The sequence below is a fragment of the Meriones unguiculatus genome, chromosome 14 (genome assembly GCF_030254825.1).
Source record: "Meriones unguiculatus strain TT.TT164.6M chromosome 14, Bangor_MerUng_6.1, whole genome shotgun sequence".
Classification (NCBI taxonomy): Eukaryota; Metazoa; Chordata; class Mammalia; order Rodentia; family Muridae; genus Meriones; species Meriones unguiculatus.
Window position 1 is genome coordinate 35,967,463 of NC_083361.1, and position 20,828 is coordinate 35,988,290.

Genomic DNA, 20,828 nt, shown 5'->3' on the forward strand with positions numbered 1-20,828 from the left:
CTCCCTCGAGACAGGGTCTCATATAGCTCAAGCCGACCTCAAATTAATTATGTAGCTAAGGATGACCTGGAAGTCTTGGTTTCCTGCCTCTCCCTCCAAAACGCTGAGATTGCATACAAAAATGTGCCACCACACCAGCCTCAGCCCTTTACAAAATTCTTGTTTCCTCAGACAGATATTTTTATTACATTTATTTTGTGTGTGTGCACGAGGAGAAGGCACATATGTCCCAGAGCATACACATGAAGGTCAAAGGGCAAATTCTCTTTTTCCAGCATATAGGAACCAGGGATTGAGCTCAGGTTGTCAGGCTTGGAGGCAAGCACCCTACCCACTGTTATACCCTGCTGGCCTATAACAGATTTGTTTTATTGGTCTTGCTATGCTGCCTAGGCTGCTTGACTTATTTATTTATCATTATTTTATGTGTTATGTGTGTGTTCCTGAATGTGTGTATGTGCAGGAGTCTGTAGAGGCCAGAAAAGGGTGTCAGATCTTCTGGAACTGGAGTTACAGAAGGCTGTGAGCCACCACATGTGTGCTGGGAAACAAACCTAGGTCTTCTTCAAGAGCAGTAAGTGCTCTTCACTACTGAACCATCATTTTGGTTTCCAGTTACCTAATTTAAAGAACACAAGCCAACTGCTCTTACCGTGTTCACAGAATTGATTGTGCCATTGCCACGATGAATCTCTGGATATTTTAATAACCCAAGAAAGAAAACTTAACAACTGTTAGCACTCATTCTTAATTTCTCTCTCCCCTTAACCTCGTTCACCACTCTTGGCTCCAGACAGTCTATGTTATTCCGTCATTCTATGTTAACATAATCTGGACCCTTCATATAATAGTAATCATGTATCTCTTCAACAGCACCACACCATACCCCCTCCCACCAATTGCTTCATCTTCTGACACTTTCTATTCTTCCCCTGAGCTCAGCCTTTGAAGATTCTAGTTATTATGTGGCCTGACATATTTCACATATCCTCAGAATTTATCTATGTTGCCACAAAAAGCAAAATTTCCTTGTTTTGAATTAATGCTCAACTAAAAGGAAGCTTGATGGTGGTCAATCAGAGGATTGACCTCTTGCAGGAGCAAATTGATACCCTATGGCAAATCGCTCAACCTGGCTGTCAATGAAAGTATGCTGGACTTTGTGTCACTAGCATACAACATGAGAATTTTTCCTGTGCTGCAAATCTGTCTAAACAATTGTCGAGCTATATTTTAGGTAATTGGACTGGAGAATTCGATACTACAATGGAGCAGCTGAGAGTGGCCATTGTCACAGTAAATTCTACCAGAGTGGACGCAGGACTAGCCACAGGATTATCAACATGGATTGCTGCAGCCATGAATCATCTGAAGGAATGGGCGGGCATGGGAGTGTTAGCAGGCCTTCTGGTGTTGGTCTCCTTGGTTTGCCTGTGGTATATATGCAAGATTAGAGTCTCACAACAGTGTGATGCAGCCATGATCATTCAGGCCTTTACAGCCATTGAAGCAGGACATTCTCCCCAAGCATGGTTGGATACCATAAAAAGCTAAAATGATACACTCAGGATGCGAGGCTAAGCACTGCACTCAGGGTCAGCCGCTTTGGACCCAGAGAAGAGCATGTCTGATTGCATGCGGGTTGATGCCCCAGGTCCCGCCTCTGAGAAAAAGATATCGGACGGGTCTGATGCTCTTTGGGTGGATGACACCTAAATGAACATCGGTACAAAGTCCCAATTTATTTCTAATATCAGAGATCAGACCTCTACTCTTGCCTGATGCGTCTAAAACAAAAAGGGGGAACTGTAGAGAGCTGCGGAATGCTATGCCTTAAAGATGGAGCTGGTTTCTGCCTTCCACCTTCCCGATGGTGAGTGCTCTCTGTCACGAACAATTCCACATTTGGCTAAGGCTGAGGATCTGGCTTGCTTCCAAGTATGTGGACCTATCTGCATTGCCCACGTGGCACGCCTGGGTTGGCTACCCAGAGGCTATTTAAGCTGTGGGCTGGCTTTCCCCAGGGTCCGAGGATTGTTCAAGGTTCCTGAATAAACTGCATTGAAAAAAAATTTCCTTGTTTTTAATTTTCATGTAAAAGTTTTATGTTCTTTATTTATGCATGAGTATGCATTTATATGAGGATATAGGCATACGTAAATACTGTCTGTATATCTGTTCCTTTGTGCAGAGGCCAGAAGAGGGCATCAGAACACTCAGAACTAGCATTAACAACTATATGCTGGACACCTGGCTTGTCATATGGATGCTAAGATCCAAACTCCAGTCCTCGTGGCTGAGCAGCAAGTACTCTTAACTATTGAGCCCTCTGCAGTCTTATGAATTCCTCCTTTCTGTGGCTGAATAGTACTTCATTATGTATGCGTACTACGTTTTCTTTATCCATTCATTTACAGAGTGCACTGCCCTAGTCAGGCTCTATTGCTGTGATAAAAACAATGACCAAAGCAACTTGGAGAGGAAAGGATCCTTTTGGCCTACATATCCTGATTATAGTCCATCATTGAGGGAAGCCAAGAAGAAATCAAGCATGGCAGGAACCTAGAGTCAGGAACTAAAGCAGGGGCTATGGAGTAATGCTGCTTATTGGCTTGCTCCCCATGACTTGCTTATACAACCCAGGATCACCTGTCCAGGGGTGCCACTGCCCACAGTGATTTGGGACCATTCACACCAATCATTAATTGTAAAAAAATGCCCACAAACTTTGCTCCAGGCCAATCTGACAGAGTCATTTTTTTCAATTTGAGGTTATCTTGTCCCAGATGATCCTAGCTTGTGTCAAGTTAACCAGCAAAGCCAGGCACTTAGATCGACTCCACCTCTTGGCTACTGTGAACAATGCTGGAGTGTACATGAGAGTGAAGATGTCTCTTTGACACACTGGCTTCATTTTCTTTAGGTACACACCCAAGAGTAGGGTTGCTGGACTGTGGAAGGGATGCTTTAACCAGGACATCGCTAGGTTGTGGGATACAACTGGCTTGCATGAAAGCTGCTTGCTGGACTGACATAGAAGGGTTATGGTGAGGTCCTCATGGAAGCTGCTCTGCAAGTCTCCAAACATGGTGAACTGTTTCACATTTCTCAGGTATGGCCAGGCTGTATCTAGAATGAGTCATCTTTATGCAACCCAAAATCTACTGCAGTGAGAGAAACAGTACTGTCTATGATGTCAGCTAGGACTGTGCCTGACTTGTTAAAGTGCTCAGTGAAACCTCATGTTTGTGATTCCACTGTCTACTCTGGAGCCTCTTTCCCACTTTTGGGGCCTGAGCTGTGCTTAACCATTTTGCCACAGGCTGGTGAGATGGCTTAGTAGGTGTCTTAGTTACTGTTTTATTGCTGTGAAAAGACACCATGACCAGGTAAACATTTAATTGGGGCATTGTTTACAGCTTCAGAAGGTTAGTCCATTATTATCATAGTGGTGAACATGGCAGCAGACAGGAAGGCTGTCATAGCTAGGGTATTATTGCTGTGAAGAGACACCATGACTATGGCAACTCTTATGAAGGAAAACATTTAATTGGAACTGGCTTAAAGTTTCAGAGGTTTAGTTCATGATCATTATGGCAAGGAGTATGACAGAATGCAGACAGACACGGTGCTGGAGAAGGAGCTGAGAGTTCTACATCTTGGTCTGAAGGTAGCAGAAGGAGACTGTGTGCTACATTGGGCATATCTTGACATAGGAAACCTCAAAGCCTGCCCTCCACAGAGTCATACTTCCTCCAAGAAGGCCACACCTACTCCAACAATGTTACTCCCTATGGACCAAGCATTCAAATACATACACCTATGGGGGCCATACCTATTCAAACCACTACACAGGCATAATACTGGAAATATTGAGAGCCTACATGCTGATCCACAGGCAACAGGCAAATATAGAAACATTGGGCCTCTGGTGGGCTTTTGAAGCCCCAAAGCCTACTCCTGTCCCCCAGTATCACACCTCCTCTATCAAGGCCACAACTCCTAATCCTTTCAAAACAGTTCTACTAACTGGGGACCAGGCATTCAAACATATAAGCCCGTGGGGAAATGTGCTTGGCATTAAACCTAGAAGACCTGAGTTTGATCCCAAGACCCACATGGTGAGGAGAAAACTGACTCCCACAGGTTGTTCTTCGGCTTCCACAAGCATGGCATGTGCATGTACACACACACACACACATCAAATACATGTAATTTTTAAAAACTAGAAATGGAGTCAGGTGTAGTAGAACTTGGTAGGCAGAGGCTGGCAGGTCTCTGAGTTTGAGGACAGTCTGGTCTACATGGTGAGTTTCAGGACAACCAGAGCTATATAGTGAGACCTGTATAAGATATAAATAAATAATAAAAAGTGAAAAAAGAAAGAAAAAATGGATTTTCTCTGCACCAAAAGCCAAATTAGGAAGATTTATCTTCACATCCATCATTTCTGAACACAGGGTCCAGCAGACTGAGAGGAAAGGAAAAAAAGAACTGCCAGAAATTAAGACCGATCTGGAGTATTCAGCCCTCCTTAGGCTACCAGTTGGAGGTTAAGCATTCTTAGACAAAGTTCACTGAAGATGATTGGTAACTTCCATATGAGACCGTTTCAGCCAGCCTGCCATAATGTTTCCCCCTAGGTTCCAACATAGCTGCTTGATAGACATTTCCCTTGTACTTACACATACAGCACCTTCCTGGGAGCAGCATGGGTGGCTGTCCCAGGGAAGACAGTGGCAAAGGCTGGTTGAGAATCATAACAGCTATCTTGTTGGTTACTAAGTTCAGCACCCAGCATGCCTGTGAGTGACACTGCTGCTATGTATGAAGGTTCACTGGAGGTAGACAACCACTCCCTGGAGAGCCATGGGAGCTGTCAATCAAGCTTCTGCTTCCTCAGCCATCACGGTGACTGTTATGACTGCTTTAAATACCCTTTGGCTACTAAAAGAGGCACCAACCCAGCCACTGACACCTGGGAGAGACTTCAGATCAGACAGTCAACCAAGGTACTTGGTTCCTTCTATAGGAGCTTTCAAGTGTCATTGTGGCTACCGGTCCAACAACATCTCTGCTTTGGGAAACTCTGCTTAAGCCATGACAGTTTAAGAAAGCTCTTAGACGGTCTTGCCAGTAGCTGCTCCCTGCGACTCTGTCAGTGACCACTCCTGTCCTTTCACAGCTCTGTTACTCTGGTCAGGGAGGAACAGCTCCAACCCATGGCAGCTAGTGTGCATTCTTGACTGAATATAAAAGCAGTGTTTCTCTCACTGTTCCCAGAGAAGTCTGGGAGACTTCCCTGGCTGTGGCTTGAATGAAAAATGCCCACCCCCACACAGGTTCATGTATTTGAACAGTTGGTCCCTAAGTGGTAGTGCTGTTTGAAGAGGTTATGGAACCTTCAGGAAGTGGAACCTTGCTGGAGGAAGTACATTGCTGAGGGAGGGGCTCTGAGGGTTTATAACCTTACCTTACTTCCTGATCTCTCTTGCTCCATTTCTGTCTGTCTGTACAGGAGGGACTTTGAGGGTTTTTATAGCCTCACCTTACTTCCTGATCTCATTCTCTCTCTCTCTCTTTTTTTTTTTTTACAGTTTAAATGTTTTTTTCTTACTTTTTATTTTTATTAATTACAGTTTATTCACTTTGTATCCCCCCATAAACCCCTCCCTCTTCCCCTCCTAATCCCACCCTCCCTCCCCCTTCTTCACGCATGCCCCTCCCCAAGTCCACTGATAGGGGAGGTCTCCCTCTCCTTCCTTCTGATCTTAGTCTATCAGATCACATCAGGAGTGGCTGCATTGTCATCTTCTGTGGCCTGGTAAGGCTGCTCCCCCCTCAGGGGAGGTGATCAAAGAGCAGGCCAATCAGATTATGTCAGAGGCAGTCCCTCTTCCCATTATTATGGAACCCACTTGGACACTGAACTGCCATGGGCTACATCTGTGCAGGGGTTCTAGGTTATCTTCATGCATGATACTTGGTTAGAGTATGAGTCTCTGGAAAGACCCCTGTGTTCAAATTTTCTGGTTCTGTTGCTCTCCTTGTGGAGATCTCTTTTGCTCTGTCTCTGTCTCTGTCTGTCTGTCTGTCTGTCTATTTCTCTCTCTATCTCTGGGCTTCCTGTGTGCCCATGAAAAATGTAACTAGCCCATTTTCTACTCCTGCTACCATGTCTAGCTTTGCCTGTTTCCATTGCTTCCCTAATATGAGGGACTCTATCCCTCTGGATCCATAAACCAATATAAACCTTTTTCTTCCTTAAGTTGCTTTTGTCTGAACATTTTTCTTTTTATTTAATTCTTTATTTTTTAAGAATCTCATACATTTACATCATTTCTACTGCTCCTCCCCACTCTCCTACTCCTCTCATGTTCCCAACACTTTCAAAATTATGGCCTTGCCTTTACTTATGTTTACATATCCATATGCATTCACACGTGTACGCACACATACATATAGTATTGCTCATTTGTGACTGGATGACCTTTCAGAGACTTGTTCTTGGAGAAGACTAATTCTCCTGCTCTCAGAAGCCATTGGTTGTTTGTAGCTCTGCCTCTGTAGGTAGGGCCTTGTGAGATTTTCCCGTTCACTTTGGCATATCAACTGGTGTTGTTTTTGTGCAAGTCTTGTTCAGGTAGCATTCATTCTTGATAGTATATATTCAGGAGTAAGGAAATGAGCTTTAAAGTCATAAAAAGACATAGAGGAATCATACACATATATTGTTAAGTGCAAGAAGTGAATATGAAAATGTTAAATGTCCACTTTATGACATTCTGGAAAACACAAAACTATAGAGACCATAAATAGTGTTTTCTAGGAGCTGGGATGAGAAAAGGATGAGTTGGATGAGAGGATTTTTAGAGCAGTGAAACTATTCATAAGTATGAGCACATATATCTTAAAAATACATAAAATTGTCAGGGCATTACAGTGACTAATTAACACTTTGATTCTCTGCATTCTGTCATGCATGTTCATGCAGCCTGGGCCACAATAAAGCCTCCTGTAAATGACTGCATTGCCCACTGTGGTCTCTCTTGTGCATAAAGTGAGTTAGATTGGTAATACAAAGAGCAGAAGGCTTCTAGGGATGCCAGGCTCAGGCACACTCAACAGGCATCAGAGTTCAGAGAAGGAAGAGCTGTAAGCCCCAACCACTGAGAGGCCAGAGAACCTCAGTGTTCCTCCCACAGCTGTGGCCCTGGAACACTGCTGCTGAGTGATGCTGAGAGGTGTCCAGGCGAGGGACGATCAGTGGGACCTGATGCTAAGGGAGCTGTCCTTGCCTGTTCATGCTTTCCATCTCAGCAGAACAAAGGACCTTAGCCAAGTGACAATAATGAAAGTTCACCAGGAAGACAAAGTTGGGAGGCCCTGCAATCCCATAACTATGAATTCTTTTCTGAAAACCACTTTTAACAATTCTTTGAGAATTTTATACATAACATTCTGATTATATTCACTCCTCTTCCATTGCCAGATGCACAGTATTCTGTTCCGAGCCAACTCTGTGTCCTCATTCATTTTTAGGAAAACCACGGATTCCCATTGGTGCTACCCCCATACTCTTGGCTGTGTGGCTATCTACTGGTGTGAGTCAACTGTGGCAGCCTATGTGGAGTTAATGGCCAAACTGGAGTGCGTATCTGAGCAGTGGAAATTGGCCTCTTGGCCCTGGCTCTAATCTAAAGCTCGGTGTCTCAGAGACTGACCCTGGCAGTTCTACAGCAAAGGGCGCTGACCCTGAGAACTAGATAATAAATTCTGTGCAACCATGGTAACCAAACAGCAGGTTCTGTGTAACCTTGAGTGAGCCCTCGTATGTTTTGGCTAAGTAAAGTTGCCTCCATGAGAAACTGCTTGTACTTTCCTGCTGTTTAAGTGTTAACTTGACATTCAGTAAATGACATCTTGATCAGAACCTAGACTTGGTGTCCTTCTTTCTTTCTCCCTGTTCTCTTCCCCCCAGCCTTCACTCAGGTGGTATTCAGGTGTCATTGCAGGTCAGTGACAGTCAACCTACCCAGGGCCACATTCTTAGAGAAAATTGACTCTCCTTCTCCAAGTAGCTATCAGTTGCCAATGGAGCCTTATCTGGTGGTGTGATTTTATGCCCATCTCCTTGCTCCATGCTGGTATTTCATCTGGCTTGAGCTTGTGCAGTTCTGGTGCATGCTGTAACAATCACTGAGTTCATATGTGCATCTGTCCCATTGTTCTGTAAAACACTGTTTCCTTGTGTCATCTACTATCTTTGGATCTTAAAATCTTTCTGGCCCCTCTCTGGGCCATGTGATCAGAGTGTGATATGCCATATAGGGCTGAGCACTCCATGGTCTCTTATTTTCTGAGCTTTGACAAGCTGTGGGTCTTTGTGTTAATCCCCATCTACTGGAGAACGAACCTTCTCTGAGAGATGCACCAATCTATGGGTATAATGGTAAGTCATACTATAACATAAAAAAAGTCAGCTTAATACTATGACAATTTAGCAGAATAATAGTAATAGGTTCTCCACTATTGCCTATGAGCTTTCTAGCTATAGGTTCTTGATTAGAGTTTTTTTTTTTTTTTTTTTTTAATAGCATGGTGTTTTTCAGCAGGCAAATTGATAAACACTGGCACGCTCATACAATAGAATACTATTCAGCAATACAATCAAAGGAGCTAAATTGTCATGGCACCTTTGTCAAGCTATCTTTCAGTATCAAAACTCTAGTTCTAAGGCTTGATCATAGATGACAGGGAGAAAAGCTGTGAAACGCCACCTTCCCAGCAGGACACAGCCCTTGTAATCATGACCTCTCAGCAGCCATGGTCACCTGCACTGGGCCTTGTATCAGTCAGTTGTGGATGGAGAAGAAGCTTGCGATGGTTTATCTTTCTCTGCTCAACTATTGGTTACTGACAGATTGGGGGTGGGTAGTGAGTATCATTGCCTTTAACTGTATTCCCGCTGGTGAGTCCATCAAGTTCTAGCAAATAGTTTTAAACCCATGGTCACACAGTCCTGGTTAAACTCAGTGGGTCACAAAACAAAGCAAAGGACATGAGTGTGAGGGAAGTAAAAGGTGTGGCTCAGTGGTAGAACACCTGCCTAGAATCCCTCTGTGAGAAGTGAGGGACATGGCTCAGTGTTAGAGTTCTTGATATTATGTATAAGGAGCTAAGTTCAATTCTAAGAACCAAATAAAAAAGTGGGAGGGAGGGAGAATCATTCAACTTTTGGGGACTTCTGAGGCTAGGTGACTGGTGGGGCTATCCTGAGCATCTCGAAGCCTGATGTTTCAGGAACATCCCTCTGATGTGACCATGACCATGTCTCCAGTTATTACCCAGTGTCTGTATTTGGAACCCTGTTATTACTGCTTTGGATTCCAGAACTGCATGGTAATCACCCATAATTATCTGCTTTAATTATTCTGTTGGCTGTGGGAGCTCCTGGTACAATGAGCCAGCTGGGCTGCAATTCTTCATCTGATCTCAGTGACTGTACATAGTTACAGTCTGGTGTCTAAACTGTCATAATTATCTGGCCTTGTATAGTAATTTATTTTATTTATTAAGAATGACATCAAAGCTCCTGTGTTTTTGTTCCTCTTCTGGGTGCTTCTCATGCTACCTTGTTCTTACATGTGAGAGGAGAGAAGCTGCAGGTGCAAACTTCTGCAGATTCACAAAGAGAGTATTAGAGACCCACCGTGCACAGTTATGTGAGGTGTGTACTAGACAGCCCAGGGGTCACTATGCCACACATTGTGAGATTACCCTGGGCGACCCCCACCCCAAGATAGGCATTCAGGGGCAACTTAGTGCAGAGCCATGAGAAGGAGGGGGTGGGAGGCTGCTGAGGAAGATGGTTGAAACTGTTTAAAGGTTATTGCCATAGCAGAGCTGTGTGGGTAGTTCAGCTTTATAATGGAAGTCTAGGAAAAAAACAAAAACAAAACTCATTGCCGGAGGTGTCTTCAACTTGGAACAGCCTGTGATACTTGCCGTTTTACTCAGGTAGCTGCAGAGACTGAAAGGGCCCCACATGATATGGGTCAACCCCTTTTCATTTTCTCTTTCTGCCCCTTTACTCAGGACCTGGCGCTCTGTACTTCCCAAAGGTTGTGGCCTCCAGATATGCAGTGCAAGCTGCTCAACTGTCTCATCTTTTCTGATCATTTTAAGCAGACTGTGAGCAAGCTCACAGCAGCTTGCCATCTGTGGGGAATTCATTTCAAGACACCCAGCAGATGCCTGAAACCACACGGAGTACTGAATTCTATATATATATACTGTGTGCCTGCATTCCCACCAGAAAGCTCAGTTTATAAACCGGGCACAAGGCCTAGCAGTCATCACTAAAAATAAAACAGGACAACCGTAAAGCACTGTAATAAAAGTTATGGAGAATGGGATATTCCCCCTACCGAAACTTATTAGCACTATTTTGGACAGTTTTGTGTTGAGAAAGATTTCATCAAATTACTCAGAGAGGCACATGATTGAAAAGGTAAAATATGTTTACTGCTGGAATTTTCCATGCAGTGTTTTCTGGCTCTGGTTGACAGTAGCTGCTGGACTGCAGTGAAGTGCAGCTATAGTCAGGGTCTCTTGTATTGTGCCTTTGGCTTCTGATCTTCTGTCTCCTGTTGGTCTGCAAGAATACACATGTAAGTGAGGGGACAGTTGTCTGCTTGCTGTCTATACTGATGGATCCTAGGAGTCTGGAAAATTATTTGGCAGATTACCACATTTTTCGAAATTCAGTGAGAGCTCCGTAAACACACAGACAGACACAGACAGAGACACAGACTAAGATACACATGCAAGCACGCATAAGATTTTAGAAGCTTTCAATACCCTTCCTCTTCACTCTTTTCTACCCCCTTCTCTCTTCTGCTCAAAGCTTTCTTCTTCCTGGCAAGTCTCCCTCCCATGTTTCTTTTTGTGTGTGCCCAGCCCACTGCACGGTTACTCGCATCAGTGTACTGTTTGAATGTAAAAGAGTGTCAAGTGGGGGAGGGGAAAAAAACCTACTTTAAACCTACTTAAAGGGGAACTTTTTCACTATGACCACAAGAGGGAGCACAATACACAGATTAAGTGTTTGCAACGGGAAAGACGGTGGTCTGGGTGCCTTAGCCTAGTGACTTTAAACTGGACCTCCTGTCTCCCATAATCCTCTGCTTCTCCATAGGTAGCACTGAGACCACAGATACGAAGAAGCTGAAAGTTTCTTTTGTCTCAACTGGGCATTGAACCTAGAACCTCATGCATGCCGCTCAAGTGCTCCTTCACTGAGTGCACTGCCCACATACACTTGCCTGTGGAGAAAGATCTCATGCATGTCCCAAGGACTGGAGTTAACAGCAATGTACTGCATCACGAACTTTGATTTGTAAGTAGATTTTTGCTATTGGGGGATTGCTATTGAATTACTTTGTAAGAAGACAGGTGTGGTAGTTTCTTCCATTGTAGCAACTGCTTTATTGTATATGTTTACATTACTTTTTAATTTAAGATTTTATTCAAAAAAATGCTTAAAGTAGTGCTTAAATCATATTACAAATAATTTTCCTGTGATACTAGTCAAAATTGTGAAGCAGTGATGAAAAACCCAGTGTTTTTTTCTTTTTTAAAAAAGTTATTATTTTTTATTAATTATACTTTATTTACTTTGTATCTTAGCTGTAGCCCTTCCCAAGTCCCCTCCCAATCTGACCCTTCCTCCCTCTTCTCCTTCCATGCCCATTTCTGAGAGACCAAAGACTTAAAAATCAGTGGGTATTGTTTTAAAGTTTAAAGCCTGAACGAAGGCTAGCTAGGTGGAGATGTGTCCAGTAATGCCCTGTGGGGAAGAACTAGCCTCACTGCATTCTTTCCTGCCTACTAATTATACAGTTGCTAGGAAACCGGCCCATATAACCAGGACAGAACTGTTTGTAGTCTTGGCACCTAAAGTGGACCAATCATTTCAAAATCCAATTTCTCTTCCCCAATCATGTAACGCCAAAGCATGTAAGTCCCTGCTTGTGGTTTTGCCCCAGAAAAAACCTTTCTTCCCTGAACCATGGGGTTACATTCCTCTCCTGTTTCCATGGGGAGTTTGCGCCCCATGTTTGAACGCTTATACAATTAAAAAGATCCTCATGTGTATTGCAATGGACTCAACTCCTGGTGGTGGTCTTTTGGGGTCTCGTGTATAGGGCACAACATTCCCAAGTCCACTCATAGGGGAGGTCCTCTTCCCCTTCCATCTGAACCTAGCCTATCAGGTCTCATCAGGAGTGGCTGCATTGTCTTTCTCTGTGGCCTGGTAAGGATGCTCCCCCATCAGGGGGAGGTGATCGAAGAGCAGGCCAATCAGTTCATGTCAGAGACAGTCCCTGTTCCCCTTACTAGGGAATCCACTTGGACACTGAGCTCCCATGGGCTACATCTGTGCAAGGGTTCTAGGTTATCACCATAAATGGTCCTTGGTTGGAGTATGAGTCTCAGAAAAGACTTCCGTGCCCAAATTTTTGGTTCTGTTCTTGTAAAGCTCCTGTCCCCTCCAGGTCTTTCTATCTCTTCCTTCTTTCATAAGATTCCCTGCATTCTGCCCAGAGTTTGGCTGTCAGCCTCAGCATCTCCTTTGATAACATGCTGGGTAGAGTCTTTCAGAGGCCCTCTGTGGTAGGCTCCTGTCCTGTTCCCCGTTTTCTCCCTCTTTCAATGTCCATCCCTTTTGCTTTTCTGAGTGAGGATTAATCATCTTACCCAGGGTCCTCCTTCTTGCTTAGCTTTTTGGTGTGCAGATTATAGTATGTTTATTGGATATTATATGTCTAATATCCACTTATAAGTGAGTATATACCATGTGTGTCTTTCTGCTTCTGGGATACCTCACTCAGGATGATCTTTTCTAGTTCCTACCATTTGCCTGCAAATTTCGTGATTTCCTTTTGTAATTGCTGAATAGTATTGCACTGTGTAAATACACTACAATTTCTGTATCCATTCCTCAACTGAGGGACATCTGCGTTGTTTCTAGATTCTGGCTATTACGAATGAAGCTGCTTCAAACATGGTTGAACAAATGTCCTTGCTGTATACTTAAGCATATTTTGGATATATGCCTAGGAGTGGTATAGCTGGATCTTGAGGAAGAACTATTCCTAATTGTCTGAGTATGTGCCAGATTGATTTCCAAAGTGGTAATACAAGTTTACATTCACACCAGCAATGGAGTAGGGTTCCCCTTTCTCCACATCCTCTCCAGCATGTGTTGTCACTTGGCTTTTTGATCTTAGCCATTCTGATGGGTGTAAGGTGAAACCTCAGGGTTGTTTTGATTTGCATCTCCCTGATGACTAAGGATGTTCATCATTTCTTTAAGTGTTTCTCTGCCATTTGATACTCCTCAATTGAGAATTCTCTGTTTAGCTCTGTAACCCATTTTTTAATTGGATTACTTGATTTGTTGCTGTTTAACTTCTTGAGTTCTTTATATATACTGGATATTAGCCCTCTGTCAAATAAAGGGTTGGTGAAGATCCTTTCCCAGTCTGTAGGCTATTGTTTTGTTCTGATGACAGTGTTCTTTGCTTTACAGAAGCTTTCAGCTTCATGAGGTCCCATGTATTGATTGCTGATGTTAGAGCCTGTGCTGTTCGTGTTCTGTTCAGTAAGTTATCTCCTGTGCCAATGGGTTCAAGGCTCTTCCCCATTTTTTCTTCTAACAGGTTTAGTGTGTCTGGTTTTATGTTGAAGTCTTTGATCCACTTGGACTTTAGTTTTGTGCAGGGTGATAAATATGGCTCTATTTGCATTTTTCTACATGTAGGCATCCAGTTATACCAGCACCATTTGTTGAAGATGCTGTCTTTTTTCCATTGTATGGTTTTGCCTTCTTTGTCAAAAATCAAATATCCGTAGGTGTGTGGGTTTATTTCTGGGTCTTCTATTCAATTCCGTTGATCCATCATTCTGTTTCTATGCCAGTACCATGCAGGTTTTTATTACTATTGCTCTGTAGTACAGCTTGAGATCAGGGATGGAGATATCTCCAGATGGTCTGTTGTTGTACAGGATTATTTTAGCACTTCTGGGTTTTTTTTTTTTCCATAGGAAGTTGAGAATTGTTCTTTAGAGGTCTGTAAAAAAATTGTGTTAATATTTTGATGAGCACTGCATTGAATCTGTAGATTGCTTTGGCAGGACAACCATTTTTACTATGTTAATCCTACTGAGCTATGAGCATAGGAGATCTTTCTGATATCTTCTTCTAATTCTTTTTCTGATGCCTTCTGATATCTTCTTCTAATTCTTTCTTCAGAGACTTGAAGTTTTTGTCAAACAGGTCTTTCACTTGCTTTGTTAGAGTTACACCAAGGTACTTTATGGTATTAGTGGCTATTGTGAAGAGTGTTGTTCCCCTAATTTCTTTCTCAACCCTTTTGTCTTTTGTATACAGAAGGGCTACTGATTTTATGAGTTAATTTTGTATCCAGCCACTTTGCTGAAGGTGTTTGTCAGCTGAAGGAGTTCTCTGGTTGAATTTGTGGGGTCATTCATGTACACTGTCATATCATCTGCAAACAGTGCTACTTTGACTTCTTCCTTTCTGATTTGTATCCCTTTGCTCTCCTTTAGTTGTCTTATTGCTCTAGCTAGCACTTCAAGTACTATGTTGAAGAAATATGGAGAGAGGGGGCAGCCTTGCCTTGTCCCTGATTTCAGTGGGATTGATTTAAGTTTCTCTCCGTTTAGTTTGATGTTGGCTATAGGCTTGCTGTATATTGTCTTTACTATGTTTAGGTATGTGCTTTGAATCCCTGGTCTCTCCAAGACTTTAAACATGAATGGGTGTTGGATTTCTGTCAAATGCTTTTTGGGCATCGAAGAAGATGATCTTGTGGTTTTACTCCTTCGGTTTGTTTATATGGTGGATTACATTCATGCATTTTTGTGTATTGAACCACCCCTGCATACCTGAGATGAAACCTACTGGTCATGGTGGATAATATCTTTTCTTTTATGTGTTCTTAGATTTGGTTTGCAAGTATTTTATTGAGTAATCTTGCATCAATGTTCATAAGAGAGATAGGTCTGAGGTTCTCTTTTTTTTTTTGTTGGGTCTTTGTGTGGTTTAGATGTCAAGGTGACTGTAGCTTCAGAGAATGAGTTTGGTAATGTTCCTTTTGTTTCTATTTTGTGGAATAGTTTGAAGAGAATTGGAGTTAGCACTTCTCTGAAGCTCTGGTAGAATTCTAAGCTGAAACCATCTGGCCCTGGTTTTTTTTTTTTTTTTTTTTTTTTGGACAGGAGACTTTTGATGATAGCTTCTATTTCTTTGGGGAATATGGGACTGTTTAATCTCTTTACCTGATATTGATTTAATTTTTGTAGATGGAATCTATCAAGAAAATTGTCCATTTCCTTTAGATTTTCAAATTTTGTGGCATATAGACTTTTGTAATAAGACCTAATGCTGTTTGGATTTCCTCAGTGTCTGTCACTATGTCCCCCTTTTTGTTTCTGATTTTGCTGATTTGGAAAGTTTCTCTGTACCTTTTAGGTATTTTGGCTAAGGGTTTGTCTATCTTGTTGATTTTCTCAAAGAACCAGCTCTTGGTCTCATGATTCTTTGAATTGTTTTCTTTGTTTCTAACTCATTGATTTCAGCTCTGAGTTTGATTATTTCAAACCATCTACTCCTCTTGGGTGGTTTTGCTTCTTCCCCCACCCCAGGGCTTTTAGGTGTGCCGTTAAGTTTCTTATATGAGATGTCTCCAACTTCTTTCTGAAGGTATTTAGTGCTATGAACTTTCCTATTAGCAGTGTTTTTATTGTGTCCCATAAATTTGGGTAAGTTGTGTATTCATTTTCATTGAATTTCAGGAAGTCTCTAATTTCTTTTTTCATTTCTTCCCTGACCAAGCTGTCATCGAGTAGAGAGTTGTTTAGTTTCCATGTATATGTAAGTTTTTTGTTATTTCTGTTGTTGAGGTCTAGTTTTAGGCCCATACAAGGGATTATTTTGATCTTCTCGTATATGTTGAGGCTTGCTTTGTGCCCGACTATATGGTCAATTTTTGAGAAGGTTCTGTGAGGTGCTGAAAAGAAGGTACACTCTTTTGAGCTGGGTGAAAAGTTCTGTAGACATATATGAGGACCATTCGATTTAGGGCCTCTGTAAGTGTCATTATTTCCCTATTTAGCTTCTGTCTAGATGATCTGTCCCCTTGGTGAGAGTGGAGTGTTGAAGTCTCCCATTAGTAACGTGTTGAGTTGATATGTGGTTTAAGCTTTAATAATGTTTCATTTAAAAATATAGGTGCTCTTGTATTTGGGGCATAGATGTTCAGGATTGTGAGGTCCTCTTGGTGGTTTTTTCCTTTGATGAGAATGAAGTGCCCTTCCTCATTTTTTTTTTTTATTAATTTTGGTTGAAAGTCTACTTTATTAGCTATCAGGATAGCTGCCCCAGCTTGTTTTCTGGGTTGTTTGCTTGAAAAACATTTTTCAAGCCCTTTACTCTGAGGTAGTGTCTATGTTGCAGAGGTGTGTTTGTTGGATGCATCAGAATATTGGATCCTGTTTCTGCAACAATTCTGTTAGTCTTTGTCTTTTTATTGGGGAGTTGAGTCCATTGATGTTGATAGATAATAGTGACCAATGAATGTTAGTTCCTTTTATTGTGGAGTTGGTGGTGTTACTGTGTTTCAATGTGTGTTTTCTTTTAATTTTTTGTTATGAAGTTATCTAAATCCTGTGTTTTCTTGGGTGTAGTTGATTTTATTGGATTGGAATTTTCCTTCTAGTATCTCCTGGAGGGCTGGGTTGCTGTGTAAATATTGTTTAAGTTTAGTTTTGTCATGTAATATTTTGTTTTCTCCATCTATGTTAACTGAAAGCTTTGCTGGGTAGAATATTCTGGGTTGGCATCTGTGGTCCCTTAATGGCTGCATGACACTGCCCGGGCCCTTCTGGCTTTTATAGTTTCTGTTGAGAAGTCTGGTGTGATTATGATAGATCTACCTTTATATGTTACTTGGCCTTTTTCCCTTGCTGCTTTTAATATTTAGTCTTTGTTCTGTAGATTTAGTGTTTTGACTATTTTGTGATGGGTGGAGTTTCTTTTCTGGTCTAGTCTATTTGGTGTTCTGTGGGCCCCTTGTATATTTAAGGACATTTCTTTCTTTAAGTTGGGAAATTTTTCTTCTATAATTTTCCTGAAAATATTTTCTGGACCTTGGAGCCTGCACTCTTCTTTTTCATTTATTTCTATTATTCTTAGATTTCATCTTTTTATAGCATTCTTGATTTCTTGTATGCTTTGCATTTGGAACTTTTCCAATTTTACTTTTTCTTTGAGAGACGTAATCAATTTTTGCAATTGTATCTTCAGCACCTGAGACTCTCTCTTCCATCTCTTGTATTCTGTTGGTGATTCTTACCTTTGTGGTTCCTGATCTTTTCTCTAAGTTCTCCAGATGCAGCATTTCCTCTGTTTGTGTTTTCTTTATTGATTCTGATTCTGTTTTCACCAGACTTGAACCATTTCCTTCATCTGTTTGAATGTGGATTCCTGTCTTTCCATGATGACCTCTATTTTTTTGTTGTTCATTTCTTCTCTATCTGCCACTACTTGTGCCTCTATTTGTTTGGCTGCATTTTGCTTGTATTTCTTTGAGAGCTTTGTTCATTTCCTCTTTATGTGCCTCTAATAACTGGGCAAACACAGATTTAAGATAATTTGCCTGTTTCCAATTAATTAGCATATCCAATGATTTTGGGGTTTGCTGGTGAAGCCATGATATCCTGATTTTTGTTGGATGTGTTCTTACCATGACCTCTAGCCATCTGCTTATCTGTAACCTTCGCTTGAGTCTGTTCTTCAGACTCTAGAGTCTGTACTTCAGACTGGGTCCGTTTGTCTCTGGTGTCTGGAATATTCTTCAGGAAGATGAGAGAGATCCACCTGTTTGAGAGTGGATGTTGGTGTTTCAGCTGTAGCTAAGGGAGGAAGGTCACAGGCACATTTGTGCAAGCGTAAGCTTTGTGTGAAAGTGTGCCTTGAGGGACAGGGTGCTAGAGCTTTTAGATGCCTGAAAAGGGTGCAGCTTAAGTGTGAGAGGGGGTCAGGTGCCGGTACTGTTTGCAGGAGCAATGTGCATGCCCAGGTGCCCTGAATACCTCAGTGGCCTACAGGCCTGTCTTACTGACCTCTTGGTATTCATTATCTGTCTGGGCTTCAGGAATTGTTTGCCTGGACTCCACTGGGAGGCCCACAGAACAGGGGCTTCAATGTTGAGAATGTCCCAAGGATTCCTATGTTGCCCACAGTGGAGGTGTGGGTGGGAGGGATCTGATGTCTGGCTACTATCATAGAGGGACCCTGGATCTGGGGCTCTGCACACAGTCACTTGAAGGTGCACTCACTTGCTTGCAGGCCTAATTGGAAAGCACAGGGGTTCCCCCTGTTCTCTACTCTCAGATTTGGGGCCACAGGAGCAATGAGTATGTAGGAGATCCATCAGCTCAGTGTTGTCCACTCTTTGGCCACTGGGCAAGGAGGCCTATATTTGGGGTAGCCTCCTCTGCCATCTCAGTCACCAAGCATGGAGGCTCCTGCTTGGGCTATCAGCTGCCCGGCCACAGCCCCAGCCCTGGGAGGCCCACCTGTGCTGTTTTAGTCACTGACTGCAGAGGATGCTGTTTGGGGCAACTATTGCCCAAGCAGGGAGGCCTGTGCTTGGGGCAAGGGGTAGTGCAGGGGTGTTGAATTTTCGCCACTCTCAGTCCTCGTGGAGACGTTACGGGTGACCTGGATCCAAATTGTCCCAGCTCATGGGTTGTCCCCTCTGGCCCAGGAAGCCTCAATGTCTATGTTCTGGCTTCAGCTTCCCCTCCACTCACCAGTTTTGGAGTTTCAGATCCTGTGTCCCTCAGATACGGTGCATGCTGGTCACCACCATCTTGGACTCCCTGTACATGTTTATTAAGACATCATATTGTATTTATCTTAAATATATACAAAATTTATCTTTTTTTTTTTTTTGAGAAAGAGTTTCTTGCTCGTGGAAGTTGTATTTATTATTTATAAAGTATTCTGCCTGCATGTGTGTCTGCAGGCCAGAAGAGGGCACCAGAACCTACTCAGACCTCGGACACCACCACTGCTAGTTCTAGAACTGATGCACTGATGCAGGATGTTCCAACGAGGGGGTTAAGGCTTCTCATAATATTTTCTATAAGTCCATACCTGTTTGTTTATAACCCCCATTTTTATTCATTGTTAGCCAGATAGAGCCAAGTAATTGTGGTAATGATACTTGCTTTTTTGCCCAATGCCGGAATGTTAGTGAATTTAGGTATGCCCTGGTTACTCGCATGCCTCACTGGGTGCCTGTGCCTGTTGATGCCCCTCACGCTATGACTCTCTTCAGACAGAAAAGGGATCTTGGAATTACAGCCGCCATTGGTACTGCCATCTCATTGGTGGCTGTTGGAGCTACCACCACGGCATTAGCCATGAGTCATATTATGCAGACTGCTCAGACCCTAAATAATCTTTTAGCCAATGTAGCTCATGCTTTAGATGTACAAAAAGGAATTAATGCTCAACTAAAAGGAGACTTGATGGTGTTCAATCAGAGGATTGACCTCGTGCAGGAGCAAATTGATACCCTATGGCAAATCGCTCAACTTGGCTATCAATGGAAGTATGCTGGACTTTGTGTCACTAGCATACAATATGAGAATTTTTCCCGTGCTGCAAATCTGTCTAAACAATTGTCTAGCTATATTTTAGGTAATTGGACTGAAGAATTCGATACTATGATGGAGCAGATGAGAGTGGCCATTGTTACGGCAAATTCTACCAGAGTGGACGCAGGACTAGCCACAGGATTATCATCATGGATTGCTGCAGCCATGAATCATCTGAAGGAATGGGCGGGCATGGGAGCATTAGCAGACCTTCTGGTGTTGGTCTCCTTGGTTTGCCTGTGGTGTATATGCAAGATTAGAGTCTCACAACAGCGTAATGCAGCCATGATCATTCAGGTCTTTACAGCCATTGAAGCAGGACATTCTCCCCAAGCATGGTTGGCTACCATAAAAAGCTAAAATGTTACGCTCAGGATGCAAGGCTAAGCACTGCACTCAGGGTCAGCCGCTTTGGACCCAGAGAAGAGCATGTCTGATTGCATGTGGGTTGATGCCCCAGGTCCCGCCTCTGAGAAAAAGATATCGGACGGGTCTGATGCTCTTTGGGTGGATGACACCTAAATGAACATTGGTACGAAGTCCCAATTTATTTCTAATATCAGAGATCAGACCTCTGATACCAGCTGGTTTCTGCCTTCCACCTTCCCGATGGTGAGTGCTCTCTGTCACAAACAACTCCATATTTGGCTAAGGCTGAGGATCTGGCTTGCTTCCGTGTATGTGGACCTATCTGCATTGCCCATGAGGCACGCTGGGGTTGGCTACCCAGAGGCTATTTAAGCTGTGGCTGGCTTTCCCCAGGGTCAGAAGATTGTTCAAGGTTCCTGAATAAACTGCATTGAGAAGAACAAAAAAAAAAAAAAAAAAAAGATCAGAAAGAAGGAGAGGAGGACCTCCCCTATCAGTGGACTTGGGGAGAGGCATGCATGCAGAAAGGGGGGGAGGGTGGGATCGGGAGGGGAGGAGGGAGGGAATTATGGGGGGATACAAAAGGAATAAAGTGTAATTAATAAAAGTTAAATAAAAAATTAAAAAAAAAGTTTCTTGCCCGTGGAAGATGTATTTATTATTTATAAAGTATTCTGCCTGCATGTGTGTCTGCAGGCCAG

The 20,828-nt window shown here is 42.7% G+C and overlaps 1 long non-coding RNA gene across 2 annotated transcripts in view; it reads left to right on the plus strand.

The window, feature by feature from the left end:
* LOC132647195 (uncharacterized) overlaps positions 1–20,578 on the plus strand; it is a 46,226-nt gene extending 25,648 nt beyond the window's left edge. The window contains exons 1-3 of one of the 2 annotated variants that reach the window (XR_009585509.1): positions 10,550–10,673; positions 11,201–11,401; positions 19,791–20,578. This is a non-coding gene — a long non-coding RNA (uncharacterized LOC132647195). Of the gene's footprint in view, positions 1–10,549; positions 10,674–11,200; positions 11,402–19,790 lie in introns of those variants that run through there. The other variant, XR_009585508.1, reaches the window with a different exon arrangement.
* The last annotated feature ends 250 nt before the right edge of the window (positions 20,579–20,828 follow it).